Source organism: Argopecten irradians, chromosome 3 (genome assembly GCF_041381155.1).
Source record: "Argopecten irradians isolate NY chromosome 3, Ai_NY, whole genome shotgun sequence".
Taxonomy (NCBI): domain Eukaryota; kingdom Metazoa; phylum Mollusca; class Bivalvia; order Pectinida; family Pectinidae; genus Argopecten; species Argopecten irradians.
The window spans coordinates 61,609,154-61,630,253 of record NC_091136.1 but is presented as its reverse complement, the minus strand read 5'-3'; the positions used below and the strand labels follow the sequence as shown (position 1 = coordinate 61,630,253).

The following is a 21,100-nucleotide window of genomic DNA, read 5'->3' as shown; positions in this document are numbered from 1 at the left end:
GTCAGCCAAAACCCTTTACAGATTCCCTTCAATGTCCCTTTAGCTACACATTGGTAACTTTTAGATAGCACCTTCCTTGGCCCTTCAGTAACTCCATGGTTACCCTGCAGTAAACATAGAACATTTGTGTTCCTATAGCAATACCTTGGTTTCCCTGCAGTAGAGCATTGGTGTCCCTACAACTACACCTTGGTGCCCCTTGCTGTGACTGTGAGTTTGTGACTAGGAAGCCCGTCCCCGGAGATTGCCCATACTTAACCGTGACGTTACTATTGGTGAATTCATATATAATTCATTGGAAATTGTGTAGGCGAAGCTCACCACTGAGGCGGCTGTTCGCTCCACACGCCGCGTCTTTCCTGGCCTGTATATAGTTAGAGCATCGGATCACGATTTTTCGTACCAACGGACACGGACGCAAATCGCACAAACTTTTTGAACTGGACTTTATTTTACAACCTTTAGTTCTTTGGACGGATCAACCACCGAAACACCTCTGACTCGATAAGGAACATAAAGAAGCTTTTTAATTTTTCAAACACCCTGTTTGCAAGTGGACTTTATTGTTATCGGACCATTTACATCAACAAACGGATATAAGGTAGGGATGTGATGCGACTTTAATTATCTCAATAATGGTGAAAACATAACTATTAATCATTAAAATTTCATTTTGACTGTTGGCAACTGTCACTATTGGTTTGATAATTACGCAAAGAAAAGTATGCTGAACATATCATGTTTTGTTTGCTCTTTGCTCCTTACATAAAGTTAAGGTAAATTATATTTGGTATTCCGTTGATAAATTTATTTTAATTTAAATGTTTCTCTGTAAATGTTAGATTTTGAAATGAAGCATTTTTGATTTTCATTTGCGAAGGATTCGTTTTGTCCGTTATGGCAAAATAAAGTGCGGCTTTTAAAACCATCATAATACGATGCATTAGCACTATAGAAACCTAATGTTAAGAGAACATCTTGGAAAGATCGCGAAGCACAATGTCCTTTTTACACAGCTTTCCGCCATGTTGACAATTTCAATGTCAAATTGTATCGGTATGTTACACATATCATTATCTCTAAATCATGAAATCACTTTGAATTTACAAAATGTGTGTTTTCTCTTCCAATCTTATATAAAATGACACCGGGTGAATAAGGAATTTCGCTGTCGATGTGCTGTGCTTTCGACACGACTTTTTGATGGCTAATTTATGTTCAGTTATATATATACATTTGTTGTTATCACTGGGGGAAATTAGATCTGATGATAAGGTCTATATCAAAAGGTGTTTTCATATATGAAATTTCCTATAGCATTGTCTATGTATTTAGATAAATTGGGTTTTTAATATTTTAGAAGCCATCATAGCTTAGTATTGTGGATATCTGTTTGATAACAGGGATGAGTTGAGCGGGATGCTTTATGAAATAACTGACATTCGTGGTGCCGAAGGCGAGGCTTGGTCGCCCTCTCATTCTTGTAATCTTCACAGATAATAAGCCGCCCAATTTCTATACACTGTGTCAGAGAAATTATACCTTGATGATGAATTATCGCCTTTTTACGGTTTCCTACTAATGTTCAGTGTTTGATCTAGTCAGTCAAGCTCTGCTGGATGTCTCCGTTTGACCATCATACTATATTGCGGCACGTCAGTCTGTATGGATAATCCTAAATTGTAGACGTAAGCCTTTTGTTTACTATCACCTTAAACCACGTCCTTTATAAACTGTGAAACAACAACTGAAGGATTCTCTGTGTGTCTGTTGTAGTTTTAATGCTCTTACAGATAAAGTGAGCATGTTAGAAAGTTGATCATGTTAATTCCACGACAGAAAGGGTTATACAATTATTCATCTAGATTATTATAGGCTAAACATGAAATATCTTCCAGTTAATACCTGTTCAATGCCTTTGGAGAAAATAATGCTTATTTCTACTCTATTACGAATAGTGCATGTCTTTGTTTACTACTGATTAATTAAAATTATATTAAACCAACACACTTTAGACTATTACTTTACTTTCATTTTTTAAATACAACTATAGGTAAAAGCCTTACTTTCTAAATCCATAATAATTATTTTCCGTTGATACAATGTAATTTATAAATAAGAAAAAGGATAAGTATAAACAGGATAACAATACATTCATCTAATGTAATCAGGGAAAAATAGTTTATGTAATCCCGAAAAACACATATTATCATCATGCTATAAAGGATAACTTACGCAAACCAAATCGTGAATGAAAAAGCTGGATTTGACGTCATTGCTACTGCCATGGAAACGGAGAGGTATCACTCCCACTGTCGATGAGTGACAGGACTACGAGCTTGTGACGTCACACGTTTTAAACCAGCACTATTTTGATAATGACCAACTTCATTGTTATCTTATATCCTCAAATCGAAACCATTTTTAGAATTTTAATTTAATATGGCATAAGAACAAATATCTCCAAAAACAATTTACCGCCACATTAATATAGTTTTCATTTATCAACAATTTGCCAAATGATTTTTCAAAACAATTTGTATTTTTCACGGTTGAAGTTAAGTTAGAACAGATACAGCACTATATAGAGTTTTGTGTAAGATTTCTAACTCTCTACTACTTTGTTTCATACTTTTCTTTGGGGTGTTACTGAACCACACGTATTAGTGTCTATAACGTGGCTATGCCCAATGACAATTGTTTTACATCTAACAATTGATACTGACATTTCTTATGCACTGAGCAAGAAATTGGCAATTTTCTACCGAATATTTGGTTCGATGAATCAACCGTCATATATTGATTATGAGCTGTCATAATTTATCGACCAGAAGATGAGATCAACTATGATATCCCGGTGAGTCTCGGATGGTAATCACTCTCTCGCCTGTCAGGCCCCGCCCCACTGGAAAGTATTGGTCTATGTTTGAACAGTACCGACTCCCGTATCGATTTCTTATTTGTCATAATACTGTTTACGTAGCTTTGAAAACGCTTTAATTTTAAATACGACCCGTTTTCCTAGAAAATGTGGACTTAATACACGACACTATGATGTCATTGTCTACCTTGAAACATAAACCTTGTGTCTAGTCGTAAACAATCACAACAATGATGACTATTGTTCCATAATTAACATCGATCATTGTTCTGGAAAGCGAAACTATTTCCTGGAAAAAGACACTTTGCCCCAGCCAAAAAAAAAGGATTTTCGCCATCATTTTTTCCGACTAATACGCACCGCTTAATTTTACCTGCATAATATTACGTAGGGTGATTCGGCCAATGTTCTCTAACCCAAGTCGTTGCTGAAATGCCTTTTAAAACCACATTAATATTTAACGAGGTGTGTTTACCAGACACAGTAAGCCCTGGTACTGTTAAACGTTTGTTGATGTACCGTATATGTGATTCGCATTTAACGGAGAGGACTTCTATGATGTACTATAAATATATCAAGTGTTTTTCACAGTATAGGGGACTTTTAAAACCTACTTTATAAAATTGTGTAACGTGTTGAACAGACACATTTTACAATAAGCTTTAAATGTTATACTTGCTTGCCTAATGTGGAAAGTGTTGATGCTTAGAATACCGTCAATATTCGATGATTTTTTTTTGTCATCGCTCCGGTTTATCTACAAACGTCACAGGGATTGTCTGTGCTATTGAATACATTCCCACTCGACGGTTTGTTTGATTAGCTTACACAAATTGTTGACCGTCATAGCTAGATTTATATCCTTTGTTTCCCCATATCACCACAAGCCACCAACGTATGACTTTAGCCGTCACCAGATTAGAACGCATATTGATGTTTTATGGCAAAACATGTCATTTCTTTACTCATGACATGAATTATTGAGCAACAAAATGTGGCTAAACCTGAAAATAACGCGACATGAAACAAACCAGTTTATAGCTCAAACGTTTATTATTTTTTATATTATCCAACAAAAGGTTATTGTATGTAAAATGTAAGGAAATCGTTTATTTCAGGGACTTATTCAAATTTAATTATTCTTAAAAATATATGTATACAGTTTCCAAACATACCTAGACAATGGGGTGGTATTATACCACTATGCACCGTTGACAAAAGTATAAGCCAATGAAAAGACGTCTAGAGCACCAGCAATAATATATGGTAGTCTACGAAATATTTCTAGACTTTTGTTAATTCATTTTGTGTGCATGTTTTGCTCCAACTCGATGGAATCATTTGATGTACTTATAAATAAATTGATTGGTTCTAATGATCATCATGTAGCTTCAATAGTCTACTCGTTTGTTTGAAAACCACTACATGAAAAACCAAACGCTTATTATAAACAGATTGGTTTCCATTATTTTGAGACAATGCCAATTTATTTCAAAGATGAGATGGATGGTGCCGGATAGCATGTATCACAATTTAATTCTATGGTCAATATATAAACATTGTTAGCATCATATGCAGCTCAGTATCAAAGGAAAATTATCAATCAAAATCCAATTACCCTGTGTGTTTCTGCTGGGGTATCATTTCTTCATGTACTGAAGTAATCGGGAGTCTGGTTCATCGTTGTGGAAATGTATTATAATTATTGGTGTAATAAACGGCTAATTGTACGACCCATGGGATTGCAAGGCCCTAAACTTTCTTATCGGCACACAATCGTATGAGCAAACCGCTGAATTCTGCCATGAAAAATGAATGAGATGGATTTGCGGTAAACGTAGAGTGATTTCAACCGAAACAAAATAGAGAAAATTCTTCTTAGTGGTCCTGTATCTTAAGAGCATCAGCACACATTCCCGTACACAATACCACGGGAGTTCAGCGCCAGGTCCTGATGCCAGTAACAAACAGGTCCTGATAGGCGCCACTGTCGCACGATGTATCGTCGTCGAGGACGTACCATTAACGATATATATCACAGAAGGTTCAGTTTCTAATAAAAAACTATATAATAAATAGCCAGGGGTAATACTACAAAGCACCAACCCATGCTTCACGAGTCAAGGTCACCAACATTCTGAAGAGCGTCCATTTTCTGAATAGCAAACAAACAATGTCCAAAAGGTGCGTTGAGCGATCCCATCCCAGATAGATCAACATTAAAACATGATGCCCAAATGTACATGCATGACCAAAGGTGTACGCTTTCTGATCACCACTAAAAGGCATACTAGCTCTGATGCACCACAAAAAGACTTCTAGTTATAAAACATTTACGACATACATTTTCGAAATTCTACTCAAATTTTTTCTATTTACCGCCATAAAATGTGTACAATTCATTATACACTCCGGTTTAACTGTTGGATAGTAATGTTTTGGAGGGAGGTAATATGACCCCGGTGATGGGTTTTAAATTATAGTTATAGTTATGAATTACACTGCGAAAAATGAAACTATTAACATGATATGGAAGCTAAGGGCAGTTAAAGTGAGAAAATAGTATTTCTTTTGAAATCCTTCTAATACGGAATTATTGCATATCTGAAAGAAATTAAACCAAGTGATTAGCGTACATCTCCAATTAAAACTGAAACCAAAACGCAGTTCTTCAGATAAAACTAGAAGGGACACTTCCCCTGACGCCTCTGTAAAATTACTTATATTACATCACATTTACAACTTATTTCAACAGGCACGTGTACGAGCTCGTGCACCTGAAAGTCATGTGTTAAAACCACGGATTTTAAGTTGGCAATCATGTTTAACGGATGAATACTCAAAAGACATCAACTATTTATAATGTAATGTACTATAAAATGTTTCTACTATGTAAACACATTGTTTCCAGGTCTCCCCACATATAGTTTATATATTGGTAATTAAGAGAATGCAACGTAATGTATAATACATAAAGGATATAATTGCATTGTTATATTTAAACATAGTATTTATTTTTTAAAGAAAAGAAAAAATAAGAAAAGAAAATATGGAGTTCAACGTCATAAAAGATACCAATACGTGCAATTTCACGGTGTGTGATCGATAACAATAGGTGCAGTTACCCCCACTGCATCACTAATGGACACGACATTACGTCACTTCCGGCGGCTGTTGATGACAACACTCTGATATTCGCACCACTCTGTGTCGGGTTCTATAACACACACTAACTACTATTATTTTATGGTTTTGAAAGCTTTAACATGTTGAAATGTTTCCAACCGGATGTTTGTCACAAATCTTGTCAATGCAACAAGGAAAGAGCAGACGATTTTTGGAGATGGCAACTGTGCTTTCTTCGCCTTCCACCCAACATGTCATCTTTCCATAGCAACACAGGGGGATTTGGAATAATGAAAAATGAATGTTGGACGGTGTCAACCGATCTTATTTTTAGACAATTGCTGGGTACACATGAAAGGTAGAACAGGTTCAAAGGGGATGGACAACCCGCTTCATAGAACAGACATAGGTATCACATCCTCCATATGTTTTATCCATATCTACTATATACCGCTATGTATTTTACCGGCAAGTCTCTTCAGATAGTCATCCAATTGATATCCACAATATAACCAGTTATTCTGTAAATATCATAGAAAAGGAATTCATTTACAATATGAAAACAATATGAGATACCTTAATCCATACGTTTAAACGAGAAATTGCAGTACATATAATATACGCTGACACGCAAATCACCATGTTAAGTCGATATCATCGTGGGAATTCCGACATCAGAAGTTAAAATTGATTGTTTTCCAATTCCGCATTATTTTTCCTTTGACCTCATTTATATCTCTGTTATCCATTTTCCGGCGTTTTCAAAGTCATTAAGCGTTCAGATCAATCATGTCAGTATCAGTTTAACATCACGATGCAGTATTATTGTCAAATCACAGTCTAAATTAAATCAATCTGGCGGCAAATGGATATTATTGTTTTCTCGAGATCGCTGCACCACACAGTGAAAAAATACTAGTACCCTCGCTATATTATTATTTAACGATACATAATATGGACGGTTAGTCATTGAAGACCATACTTTTTTGCTGGCCGACAAGATCCCCATTCGACGTGGGTCAACATGGTGATCACCTGTCGAAATACAATTCAAATATGTCCATACTTACAATATATAGTTCTACCACCATTGTGATGTATGGATGCCCGCTGTAAATAAGTGGTTCATGTTGTTCCATTTATGGATAATATGAATGATAAATTTAATAAAGCTTCCATAGTCGGAATACAACAGGGCTAAAATTACATTTGGTTAAGTATTAGTGGGTAAATCATCAGTGAAGTCTCCCCGAGGTCTTCTTCTATTAGTTTACACCGCTACTCTCATCAGAACAAGTCAAATCGCAGCTCAGAGTGGAACCAGGCACGGATCAACAACCCTCCTCAACACCATATGCGTCTCTCACACGTGACTCCCACGCACCATGTCGTGATTTTTTTGGCAAAGTAGGGAGGGACGAATGGAATTAGTACAATATACAGAATTTGTCCATCTCGATGTTGGGATAGCCATCTCCCACGACGATGTAACACTTTTCATAAAAACAACATATTTGCCTCATTTATAGTATATAACTATCTTCATCCCAAGAGTTCTAATTATCCTCAGCTTTATTAGCCCTTAAAACCATGAACAATAATCGTACACCCATAGGCATTTTGATAACGAGTTTGAGGAGATTTAGCTGTCTGACTTGATTTTATGATGTTCCAATTCTCCTGGGCACTTAGATAGCCATATCGTGTGATCAGAGTTGTGGAGAAGCAGCACGTCCTGTCCAGTGAAGAACCATGAGAAGACGGAAGTAAATTCCACCAGAAAGTATTATTTGAAGTGCTAAATTGATAATGGCCATATTGTGATCACTTCAGCCCTTAACATCCGTTCACATCGGTACATTGATGTTGTGTATTGAGAAGTATTGAGATCTTGTCCCATGTTTAGGTAACAAAGCAGCACATAAAGACCTAACCTGCCATTAAAGTAGTTCATAATGTTAAAAAAATCATCACAAGATAAACTTTTGTTGAGATGAATTTACAACAATGTTCAAGGATAGTGTGATGTAGCGAAAACTAACCGGCTATCAATTAAGGAGATATAAAAGAATGCACGAGAAAGAACAGATAAAACCCATGTACAACCCATTACGGTTGCTCTTACGACCAGATGAATAGGAGTGCCTATATCAGGTCAGCCATACTGTGTCATTGGATTAATGGGATTTCCTTGGAGAATCTGTATTTATTGTCTATTAAAAATTAGAAATTTATAAAGCAATAATGGATGTGTGAAATCTTCGAAGAGCAGACAAAATCTCAAAGTTCGTGAAATATTTATTTAATTATAAAAGGCTGAATTATGGTAAATTGACTATGAAGAGTGTTGTACATGGGATGACGCTTTATGTCGGTTAGTATGCCTTCAGTCGTCCTCCTGATGTAAGATTTAATAGTAATCCAATGGGTCAGTTGGCTGCCAATGAATTATACCCTGCTACAAGGCCTGTACAACACGGATGTGTCGGTTAACCTTCATATAGAATATATCCGGATTGTTTTTCTCCCTTCTTCCATCAGTTTTCCATCAATTAAACAAAGATGTCGCAGGTATTGCTGATTTCTATCAGTTTTATTTTCTGCCCGACAATGGACATTTTAGAGTAATCACGTAAACATAGAAAACCAATAGACGTAATGGAAGGTGGACGTCAACAAGGGAAGACTTAAAGCCCATTGCTCACAGTTTGGGTACTGAAATAGACTTTGTATTGCAGTTACCTAATGGAAGGTTGTCTTGTATTAAGCCCGGTCATGTACCTGCTGGCATTAAACTGATCGCATGAGACGCGGCCCTGGCTATGCACACCGCATACACAATTAATTAAAACAACTTACTGGTTACAGTCGAATGACCACAAACCCAGAAAGGTAACACCTGAAATAGTTGCATGGTGTTGTGAGCGTTCATAAACATATATCAGACTGTGCATCGCTAGGTCAAACGTTCAGGGAATAGCTCTAACATTGATTCGTGTAATCACAACATGGTTATATTTATTGGATGACGGTCATGGGACATCTGCCTACCTCAATATAGGGGATGAGACACAGAAAGTGCATCTTACACATATTTCTGTATAATATCTAATAAAACGTTACTTAAATATCGTCTTCTTTTCTGTTGCTACCCTAGATCAAATAATTATGGCTACTTTTGTTTCTAGTTTATTCAAAAGAATCGCCTGTTATCTCTTTTCTATTGAGGTAACATCCCGTCACACAAAATGTCTGTCGTGTATGTAAGAAAACACATTATTAGATCTCATCTGTACAAATTCTTGCTGAATTTGCATTCTTTGCTGAATTATTCAAGGGGAAATGCAATAACGGTACATCGGCCTCTCCGAGCCTGACGATTTATACTGGTCATCTATTACGGCTAACCTTATTGATCATCTGGTCAACACACGTGATTTATCAGTTTATGAAATTGTCTGGACATGATTTCGTAATTGATGCGTGTGGCGATTTTTGCCCTAACGAAACATGTGTATAAAAAAGGGATTGCATGACGGGTTGTACCGGATCATCACCTCGACCCGCAACTCGCGCGTCATCAACCTCGCTCTCGGCTGCCAGAGACGGGGGGTAAGACTATTCTGATTTCCTCTCCAATGATTTCATGTGCTTCTCGGCTATTTACATTTCATCAAATTCCATCAGTCGCTCACACACGCAGAAGCCCAAGAAGCTCGTACACTGTATCAATAGTAACGGCTCTGATGACTTTCAATTGCAAACATTTCTCATTTTGTCAACACGACCGGAAGTAATTTGTCTCGTAGCAATTATCCACATGGAAACGAGCTAGGAACTATCGAAAACTGATTCAATTTATCGTGTACTTGTTGATGGTGATATTTGGTAACAAGACTGTTGTATGATCTTGCTGTGTGTGGCGTTGTCGCGATGGCTGAGTAAATTAAACTAGAAAACAAGCCCGACTCGCGCGTATGTCTGTGTAAGATACGGGCTTGGCTCGAGGCTTATGGTGGCAGCGGGCGGCTTCTATTGCCCTTGATAATTTTTTTTTATTTCGAAAATGTATTCTCGCACAAGATACCCATATTCCTCCATTTCCTTTTTAATCAAGTGGAAATTTCTAAATTTGGATTCTGATTAAGTGAAAATTGCCATATTTGAATCAAGAGGGTATTCGTGGCGGAGACAGCTTGATGTCATTGTGACCCTGGACTTACATCAAGCCGAATCTCAGCTCTCGGTGATATATGTGGTGCAGAAAAAAAGAAAAATCTTCCAAGAAACTGATGACCATAATACACACATTACAAATAAGTTCTGGTATATCTCCAGGCTGATCAAGAGTTCAAACAGTAACAGTATTAGGAGATCTGGCCGATACCCTCTGGTCTTTGAATTCCTTACAGGCCGTGACACAAGATGGCACTGAACACGTACTTAGGTGATACAAGGCGTAACAGTAAATAAGTTATAGGGTGTGATTAAGATTGGTTTTGAAGTTTATGTGTTGTTTATGATGTAATCCTGCTGTGAATGTTATAGCGTCAACACCTCCGTCACATCACTTTAGCTGTAACATTAGATATCGATCCAGTGATGTTTGCATGCCTTGTTAATACACCGATCAAACCCTAATTGACACATCTCTCTGTGGTAACGGTGCAGTAGGAAGGCTGGCGGAGTCACTCAAAAAAACAACATTATGTGCCCAAACTTGACGAGGAAAAGTAGCGGATCATCTCACAGATGTCGAGAGCAATGTCAGTTCGACAATTGAGTGTTTTTATCGCTGATATGTCACTGCGTTTCACTACATCTCTCTTCCTGACATTTCGTGTCATAGAAACATTTTTTATTGAATCAATGTCATTTAAATGAATATTCATGATGTGTTGTACAAAATAAAGTCCATTTTGCCGCCCAATGTTAACTACACATCTGAAGCCGAATTTTTTTTTCTGGACCATGTGTTTTTCTATAGGTGTGAAAGTCGACTGGATGACTGCTCGCGGGACATCATCACTAACTACTTCGCCACCAGCAAAATAGTCATTCCACATTAAGCTATCGTCTTCGTCAAACAACAAACTCTAAAACTTAATGTAAACCCCCTTAACATCATTCAGCCTCCAGTTTAAATGTCTCATCTTTTTATTTTTGAAAACGAAGTAAACGACATCGTCAAATTATGTCTAACGGCAAATTAATTGATATATATTTGTATGATTCCACTATATACCTGTTATAGTCACGTGCACACCTCGTCTTCATGGTGACGGATAGGCGGCATCTTATCTGTAACATATTGATATAGAATTGCATTTAGTGCAAACTGATATGTCTAACAGGAAACAAGAGCAACAATTATTTTATTTACGACATTAATTATGTATTTCGAGAAATTAACACGCATAAAAATAAATATGGTGTTGTTTCAGTCTGCCTGTCAAAGACAAGTGCTGATTATTATCAGACTAACATAAATTATTAAATGTATTTAGGTGACAGTTAGCGAGGCCTACTGGGTAGTTTTTATCAAGCTGTTATAAAAGGTGTTTAGATGACAGTTAGAGAGGCCTACTGGGTAGTTTTTATCAGACTGTTATAAAAGGTGTTTAGATGACAGTTAGAGAGGCCTACTTGGTAGTTTTTATCAGACTGGTATAAAAGGTGTTTAGATGACAGTTAGAGAGGTCTACTGGGTAGTTTTTATCAGACTGGTATAAAAGGTGTTTAGGTGACGGTTAGCGAGGCCTACTGGATAGTTTTTATCAGAATGGTATAAAAGGTGTTTAGGTGACGGTTAGCGAGGCCTACTGGGTAGTTTTTATCAGACTGCTATAAAAGGTGTTTAGGTGACGGTTAGCGAGGCCTACTGGATAGTTTTTATCAGACTGGTATAAAAGGTGTTTAGGTGACAGTTAGCGAGGCCTACTGGGTAGTTTTTATCAGACTGGTATAAAAGGTGTTTAGGTGACGGTTAGCGAGGCCTACTTGGTAGTTTTTTATCAGACTGGTATAAAAGGTGTTTAGGTGACGATTAGAGAGGCCTACTGGTTAGTTGTTATCAGACTGGTATAAAAGGTGTTTAGGTGACGGTTAGCGAGGCCTACTTGGTAGTTTTTATCAGACTGGTATAAAAGGTGTTTAGATGATAGTTAGAGAGGCCTACTGGGTAGTTTTTTATCAGACTGGTATAAAAGGTGTTTAGGTGACGGTTAGAGAGGCCTACTGAATAGTTTTTATCAGACTGGTATAAAAGGTGTTTAGGTGACAGTTTGCGAGGCCTACTGGGTAGTTTTTATCAGACTGGTATAAAAGGTGTTTAGGTGACGGTTAGCGAGGCCTACTTGGTAGTTTTTATCAGACTGGTATAAAAGGTGTTTAGATGATAGTTAGAGAGGCCTACTGGGTAGATTTTATCAGACTGGTATCAAAGGTGTTTAGGTGACGGTTAGCGAGGCCTACTTGGTAGTTTTTATCAGACTGGTATAAAAGGTGTTTAGGTGACATTTAGCGTTTCCTACTGGGTAGATTTTATCAGACTGGTATAAAAGGTGTTTAGGTGACATTTAGCGTTTCCTACTGGGTAGTTTTTATCAGACTGGTATAAAAGGTGTTTAGATGATAGTTAGAGAGGCCTACTGGGTAGATTTTATCAGACTGGTATAAAAGGTGTTTAGGTGACATTTAGCGTTTCCTACTGGGTAGTTTTTATCAGACTGGTATAAAAGGTGTTTAGATGATAGTTAGAGAGGCCTACTGGGTAGATTTTATCAGACTGGTATAAAAGGTGTTTAGGTGACATTTAGCGTTTCCTACTGGGTAGTTTTTATCGTTTTGCACACTACGTTACCCAAGTGTAGTGTTCGCCTTAACAACACATTGATTAATCAAACTCATCACAGCTATTCAAAAACCTGAAATTCAATTGCACTTTATAGTAATCTTTTTTTAAACCAGAACTGGCTTTAATGAATTTTATCTGATGAATCTATATCCTTAGTAACAGTTTATCAATATATCTGTTTTTACTTAACACCATACATTTTTTCTAATTTGTCATGATAGGTTTTTTATTTTTATCATAATATTTTAATTATAAAAATGGTTGAATAAAAGAGTTAGAAATCATATAAAATAGGAGTATATTCCCCAGGTCATAACGTTCTGTAATAGCAATCTCACCAGAAACAGACCTGAGACTAGTACACAGCAATAACCATAACGATAATTGAATTGCCTTGATCACTTTCTCCAGTACTCTGTAATCCTATGCGTGTACATATTGCATACCATGTATATTGACTATAGATACCAATAGTCCGTGTAGATATACACCGCGTCGCTAATCGCGACAGGTAAGAACACGTCCGAAAATGATTCAATAGTATTGTGTTCGTGAAATTGGTCATATAATTCATTTTTGTGATTGATTTGTTTTACTGTTTTCATAATTGTGTTCCGTTATTAATGGGTGAGCTCAATTAAATATGGTCTAATGCTGCTTAAATCTACTTAAAAATCTTTTGTTTGAATTTTTTCATTTCAACAAATTTTATTGACATTGATGTTATAGTCAATAGGATCGAATAACAGGCAAAGTCTATATAAATTCTGTTTGAATTCAGCTATATTTATTCAATATTAGATAAGAAGTTTTCCCGTTTACACTATCAGTCTGGAAAGTGTTATCTAAGACGTCTTCTCGATCTAAATGTGATTTTGATTAAATGTTATTGCTATTCTCACAAATCCGCATCCAACATCACAAACTTAGCATCATCTCCTATCATTGACGATTTCTTTCATTTTCACGTTTTCCTCACACTTTACATCTTTTCTGTCGTTTTTAACCTCTCATTTTCACGTTTTCCTCACACTTTACATCTTTTCTGTCGTCTTTAACCTCTCATTTTCACGTTTTCCTCACACTTTACATCTTTTCTGTCGTTTTTAACCTCTCATTTTCACGTTTTCCTCACACTTTACATCTTTTCTGTCGTTTTTAACCTCTCATTTTCACGTTTTCCTCACACTTTACATCTTTTCTGTCGTTTTTAACCTCTCATTTTCACGTTTTCCTCACACTTTACATCTTTTCTGTCGTTTTTAACCTCTCATTTTCACGTTTTCCTCACACTTTACATCTTTTCTGTCGTTTTTAACCTCTCATTTTCACGTTTTCTTCACACTTTACATCTTTTCTGTCGTTTTTAACCTCTCATTTTCACGTTTTCCTCACACTTTACATCTTTTCTGTCGTTTTTAACCTCTCATTTTCACGTTTTCCTCACGCTTTACATCTTTTCTGTCGTTTTTAACCTCTCATTTTCACGTTTTCCTCACACTTTACATCTTTTCTGTCGTTTTTAACCTCTCATTTTCACGTTTTCCTCACACTTTACATCTTTTCTGTCGTTTTTAACCTCTCATTTTCACGTTTTCCTCACACTTTACATCTTTTCTGTCGTTTTTAACCTCTCATTTTCACGTTTTCCTCACACTTTACATCTTTTCTGTCGTTTTTAACCTCTCATTTTCACGTTTTCCTCACACTTTACATCTTTTCTGTCGTTTTTAACCTCTCATTTTCACGTTTTCCTCACGCTTTACATCTTTTCTGTCGTTTTTAACCTCTCATTTTCACGCTTTCCTCACACTTTCTTTACATCTTTTCTGTCGTTTTTAACCTCTCATTTTCACTATGAAACCAAAAATCAAAAAGACAAAACTACTCGTAAAACACCATTCGTTACCGCAAATGTGTATATTTTCTATTAAAGATAGATGTCATACAATTATTCTCATCATGTACTTATATTATCGATAAAGAAATAACCATACTTATTGTTATTATTTAGTAGTTTGTAAAGTTATATGTGGCGTAAGTTTCATACATGTTCTTGCCCTTCAGAAAGAACTTTTTAATACGTTTCAACACCAAAAGTTACCAATATTTTAATAATTACACTGTTTAAAATGCATGGGTTTACAAATAATATCTTAAAATAAATGAATAATGGCTCACATAACTTTAAAAACATGGGATATCTCTCCTCTCGTTGTTTGCTATGATTGACTAACAGAAATTTGGTTTTCACATTGGTTGGTTCTACATTAAAATTGATTTCCTATAATATTAAAGGCCCTTTTGCCAATCTGCCATATCAGCAGCGATATGACAGGGTTATTTTATAACTCCGCCATTATTTCACGCCAGGTTGAATTCTACATGACAACGACTCTGTTTTCGATGAATTCCAATATGAAGCTGACGTAAAGCTGGCTCCAGCATACCACGTGAAAACTTCACAGAGAACATCATCAAAGAGTAATGTATTTATCATTGATCGAGTGGTTCGAATGCAGTCAATATGCAACTTAAACATCCACATTGATACAATGTCTAATCGAATCGTGTCATCTAGCACGCGTGTAAGTTACATACACAACCGCTTTCGGCTTTATCGTCCGCCATCTTTAATCGTGATGATGATGACGATTGGTCCACTATAAAATAGAATAAGCCGGTGTTCACAGGGCGAAAGATTCATCCAGAAGAACGCCTCGATGCGCGTATTCTTCACTCGCAAATAGTTACTGACAGCGGTCTCGGGGGAGTATTTCGGAAGACTTTGATGTCGCAGCGGTTCGGGGTTCCATTTGGTCTGATAGAGAAATGGTTGGTTTTATAATGATGGTAAACGAGATTTTACAATTAAGTCTATATATTTGGTTCTGTCATCAGTCATAAAGTCGATCCCTGGGTACAGTGCGTCATTTAATTCTACCAGAATGTGTGGCACTATGGTAGGACCTGTATATAGGGTGTGAAGGTCTAAAGCAGAACGGTGCTTGTGTCAACATTGCTGATGTGAAACTATTTGCTATAGAAATAGTCACCTCATAACATCGGGGATGGATTCCATTATTTTCAATTTATAAGTACAGTTGAAGGTTGAAGGGGTCAAGTGAAACAATTACCTATCACAGAAGAAAAAAAAATTCAAATTGGTCTCTCAGGAAAGCCTTGCTTAAATAATTGTAGTACAAAAAATGAGAGAACTATAGTCTTGTAACGACAGCATTGTTCAGTATCCAGTAGTATTTACCTCTTGGGGTCTTCCCTTTTGGTTTAAGGATGTCAAAACATATTGATGTAAACTCTGTACAGAATACCTAATCTATTTGGATAGAAAATAATATATGACTCGCGTCTTCCCCTTGGAACTCAGTACAATTCAAGAAAATAGTCCTGAAGACAATTCAAGAAAAAGTTGCAGAATTACGAACAACAAAACACAAGTAATGAACTTGAATATACAGCAAGTCCATAACAGGAATATGGTGTTGATGTTATTGGTGTTTTTTAGAAGGGTTTGGTGGATATTGATGGAGAACGAGATACTATGTAAACGTTTGATGACCGACCGCTATGTACACAATCATCCTACCTATAATCACATTGACTATACATGTCGTGTCTTTGAGGCTCCAATACTACTCTTCAACACAAAATTATCAGAAACATCAACTTATCAGAAACATCAACTGAAGCAAACGTTAATTTACGTATCTCGGAAAACGTTTTATATTGAATATGATACTTATGAATTATCCATTACTGTACAGGTATACCAACAGATATTTGTATAGGTAATACAAGGGAGTAGGTAACTTAATAATGAAGAGTGTTTATTAAGTAAGATAACACTTTGTTCACTGTAAAACAGTTTATCTATATTTTGGTCACCATGAAACGCAAAACAAACGTATCGGTACACAGCAATGACATCGAGGCGTTATACTCACCAGACCAGTAAATGGAGACTGGAAATTGATTCAGTATTTCAGATTTGATCGTAATAGATTGAAACAATGGCTGTCAAGGCCGGTCACTCTACTGTTGTGTCAACAGATACGGTGTATTTAGTCTGATTAGGGGTTAATTTCCCGTCCCCTGACGAGGGAGAGAGGAATCATAATGTATGATATATACTCAATAATTAGTTAAACCCATTACTATTGCATTTAGCTATTTTGGTTCATGGTTTAATATATTCAGAAATAGGTTTTGAATACTTAGAAGACGTAGCTTATGTTTCGCAAAGCTCAAAATCTCACAATGTGAATTATGCAGTATCTGGGTCGTTTAGTGCTGTATAGCAGCTCTCAGTAAGAAAAACAATTGGTTTCATAATTGTCAACAGTTTTATCTAATGTTATCATTTCCGGTAAACACTCAATTTATCTACAACTAGATACCAACCTTTGTCCTAATTTTCCCTTTGTTCTCAATTTTCGGTCACTTTTACCTCAGCTTGTAACTTGGCAATCAGCCTTTTAATCTATATATGTCTATTTTAATACCCGCCAGCCTGTTGGTTTCGGGGAGATATTTTCTTTCACCATCAGCAGTCGAGAAGGAAGATGAAACGTAATGGGGGAGGGCAAAGGTCCTCAAGATTTTCTAACACCCCCATCCCCCCCCCACCCCCGCCCCTCTTGATATATTCGATTTGTCTTCTAGTTTTTTTTATATGTTTCAAGGCTTCAAGCCTCAAGCTTCAAGCTTTTTTATTCAAAAATTTTAATATTACATAACTTTAAGTGTCCTTACACCGGAGGAAACTAATTCAACACACAACCGTATATACTGTATATACTTTTTTCACATTATTTTTTTTAATATATCATTACATGTAATCTTTGTACACATCTATAGACAGTGGTATCACTAACAGGAAATTAATGAGTACGCCCTTAATCAGGTTTCAACATAACGAAAACCCTTATTTGGTATGGCTGTCTGACTGTATCCGTTCTCTCTTCGGGACCGTTCTCTCTCTCTATGGACCGTTCTCTCTCTCTCCAGGGACCGTTCTCTCTCTCTCTAGAAACCGTTCTCTCTCTACGGACCGTTCTATCTCTTAAGGAACAGTTTTCTATCTCTAGGGACCGTTCCCTCTCTCTAGGGACCGTTCTCTCTCTTTAGGGACCGTTCTCTCTCTCTCTAGGAACCGTTCCTTCTCTTTAGGGACCTGTTTCTCACTCTAGGGACCGTTCTCTCCCTCTAGGGACCATTCTCTCTCTCTAGGGACCGTTCCCTCTCTCTAGGGACCGTTCTCTCTCTTTAGGGACCGTTTTCTCTCTCTAGGGACCGTTCGCTCTCTCTCTCTCTAGGGACCGTTCTCTCTCTCTAGAGACCAGTATCTCTCTCTCTAGGGACCGTTCTCTCTCTCTAGGGACCGTTCTCTCCTACTAGATGATGCCGGTCTCTCTCTCTAGGGACCGTTCTCTCTCTCTAGAGACCATTATCTCTCTCTCTAGAGACCGTTCTCTCTCTCTCTCTTCGTTTTAAGTAAGACAATTAGTGTAACTATTTCCCATCACTATAGTGGTTGGTACCAGCTGTTTTTCAATCCGTCACTTTCCTACCAATTTACACTGCCAGATAACTACTCGTATTCCAATGATCCATCTTTCTCAAACAATCATATTCGTTTCAACCGTAGATTTTCTCAAATTAGTTGTGATCAGATCAGCCACTGTTATATGAGTATATACAATTAGAGTGACGCGGTTATGGAGAAAGAAAATACACATTCATCGACATACATGTCATTATTGCATCCCGCATGATTGTATATTAAACTTGCACTCCTAAAGTAATCGGCAGTTCTCGTTTGTGTTTGTTAAAGGTCTTCGTTTAAAACAAAGACAAATGTGAAGTTATTTGTACGCTGTATATCAGAGTTCTGGATTAAACAAATTATAAAACAATGATATGACGTATTTAGGTATAATGGCTGATGGTGTACAATAATGAACACTACATATTGGGCGACAAGGATCTGCCTTAAGTCGCCAACTTCATTGTGGATTCTGTTTACACCCTATAGTCCTGAAGACGTGGTGTGAACGTAGTGTTTGCATGACAACGTCTATCACCATTCAGAGTGCGTGAATCTTGACAAGTCGGATAGCTAAATAAGTAATGAAACTGACAGATAAGTCATAATTGGCATAAAAATATACAAAAGCAATCTCGCATTGCTGTTCTGTTACACTGGAGCCTAAACACCTCTCTCCCCGCGCCTTTCAATGAAAGCAGAACTAAATGGAGTGTTTGCATTATATGAACTGCGGTTATCGCTATAATAAGTCGACTTTTAACGAGATTGCTTAGGGAGTTGGTCGGTAGATGTTTGCGCTAACCCTAGTCCTGTGGGATACAGCTGAGTACGGATTCCCAACACGTAGGGAGGCCAGCACGCTATACACTTCCTCGGGGTGTCCATTGTCACTCGGGGCACCGCATGTAAGATACCGCCGTGCTGCATGATAAATGGTAGTGTCAATAACATTGTTTCTAAATATCAGAACATTGCCGCTCATCATTGACTTTAACTGTTATTTATTGGTATTGTGTGATTGTCAGAGTCGGGCAAATATGTCATTAGCATACGTAAATATGAGCAATTTATTGAAGAACCCTCCCCTAACTGCATCGGTTACATTGCGACTCAATGACTCCGGAGTTCCGACAAATTAACGTTTACTCTTAATGTATCTTGGTTCCTTACCCCTACCGATATTACAATGAGCGCCCCTCCTGATTGTTATATCTATCCCTTAACACTGATCATATGCGTTCTCATGTTGGACAGAGTAATCGCCATATTGATAAGTATATCTTTTAAATGTGATTACATTTGACTCATCGTGCCCGACAGTAAACCATCTATCGATCACACTCTATCCGGCTAAAACCTGCATGAACACTGTGTACTTAAAATGTCACAAATCGCTTTATCAGAGATCGTTCAGCTTACAAAGTATCAAACGGCCATCTTCTAGATCTGGCCAGTGGCTATTAATTAATTGATCACCGATCAGTGGGAATTTGTCCATCTCCCAATGTTCCGCGACATAACAGTAATTGATAGTGCGGAAATCAATACGCCATGACACCGGTCCGACAGCCATTGGTAGGGCGGACTTGGCTGGCCACCAACACAATCCAATGATACCTACTTATGAAAATACATCCTCCAAGATACTCTCGTCAAGCTCCGCCAGGGGAAATTATCAGGTATTGGCGTGCAATGATATCCTACATTGTCCTCTTGGGGATCCCTCTAATAATAACTAATACAAACTTTCGACCAAGACCAAATATAATTCACTTTAATGTCCCCTTATTTTTGACCTAGAAAGTTTACTGTAATAACAGCGTTTTTGTGTAGAACGTCACACTCCGCCTTGGCGATGACCATTTCAATCATACGTGACGTCCTCGGGGAAGGTTCGTATTTCATTTCAGCATTAAAAGATTTTTAAGGATTGGTGCCACAACTTGTGAGTCGCTGAATCACTTTTAAGGTTGGACGAAATCTAGTACCCACAAGTCAAACTTTGGTCCACACAAGACCTTGCGTTTTATGTTATTTTCATTCGGTATTTCTGTATTACCAGTTATTGTGTTGTTTTAATGTTTAACATTTGTCTAGTGCTCTACCTTATCGCCTTACAATGTAGACTTGTATAGTCCAATATACCGAGGATCCACTTTTCAACCGTCTCAGATCATGGCTGAGAAAAGCATGATAAAATATTTATCATTTGTCTGCTGGCAAAACTGCAGAGAATAATACGTCGGCCTGTGTAAATATTGTCTCTCCATTAACAAGTTACTGGTAGAATTACACCTTCATCTGTACGTCCTTGACAAAATAATCGTAAAGATATCCCAGAAATGAGTGATAATGACTTTCCAAGGAAAATATACCATGGTGACTGATTAAATTATCTGATTCACAGAAAACTATGTATTTTTATTTTTATTTGGATGTCGACTTGGACCTTCTTTGTCGCAAAGATATCAACATTATACACCAATATATCAGCTTCTTTAAGACATTTATCACCAGGATAGCTTTGCCAGCAAATGAGGACCAATATAAAATGTATCTGTCTATGTGGCTGTATAAGCACCTCAAGACAGTTGTGATGATGGGGCCGAGATCTCGCCACTCCTTTCATGGAACGACATACCTTCGCCATTCAGTTCACGTTTCGGTT

General features: G+C 37.2%; 1 protein-coding gene across 1 annotated transcript in view; it reads left to right on the top strand.

The window, feature by feature from the left end:
• The first annotated feature begins 303 nt into the window (after window positions 1-303).
• The window catches only part of LOC138319303 (neuropeptide prohormone-4-like), a 56,629-nt gene continuing 35,832 nt past the window's right edge, over window positions 304-21,100 (top strand). The window contains exon 1 of the mRNA XM_069262363.1: window positions 304-601. The gene's annotated coding sequence lies outside the window, so the exon portion shown is untranslated. The remainder of the gene's footprint in view (window positions 602-21,100) is intronic.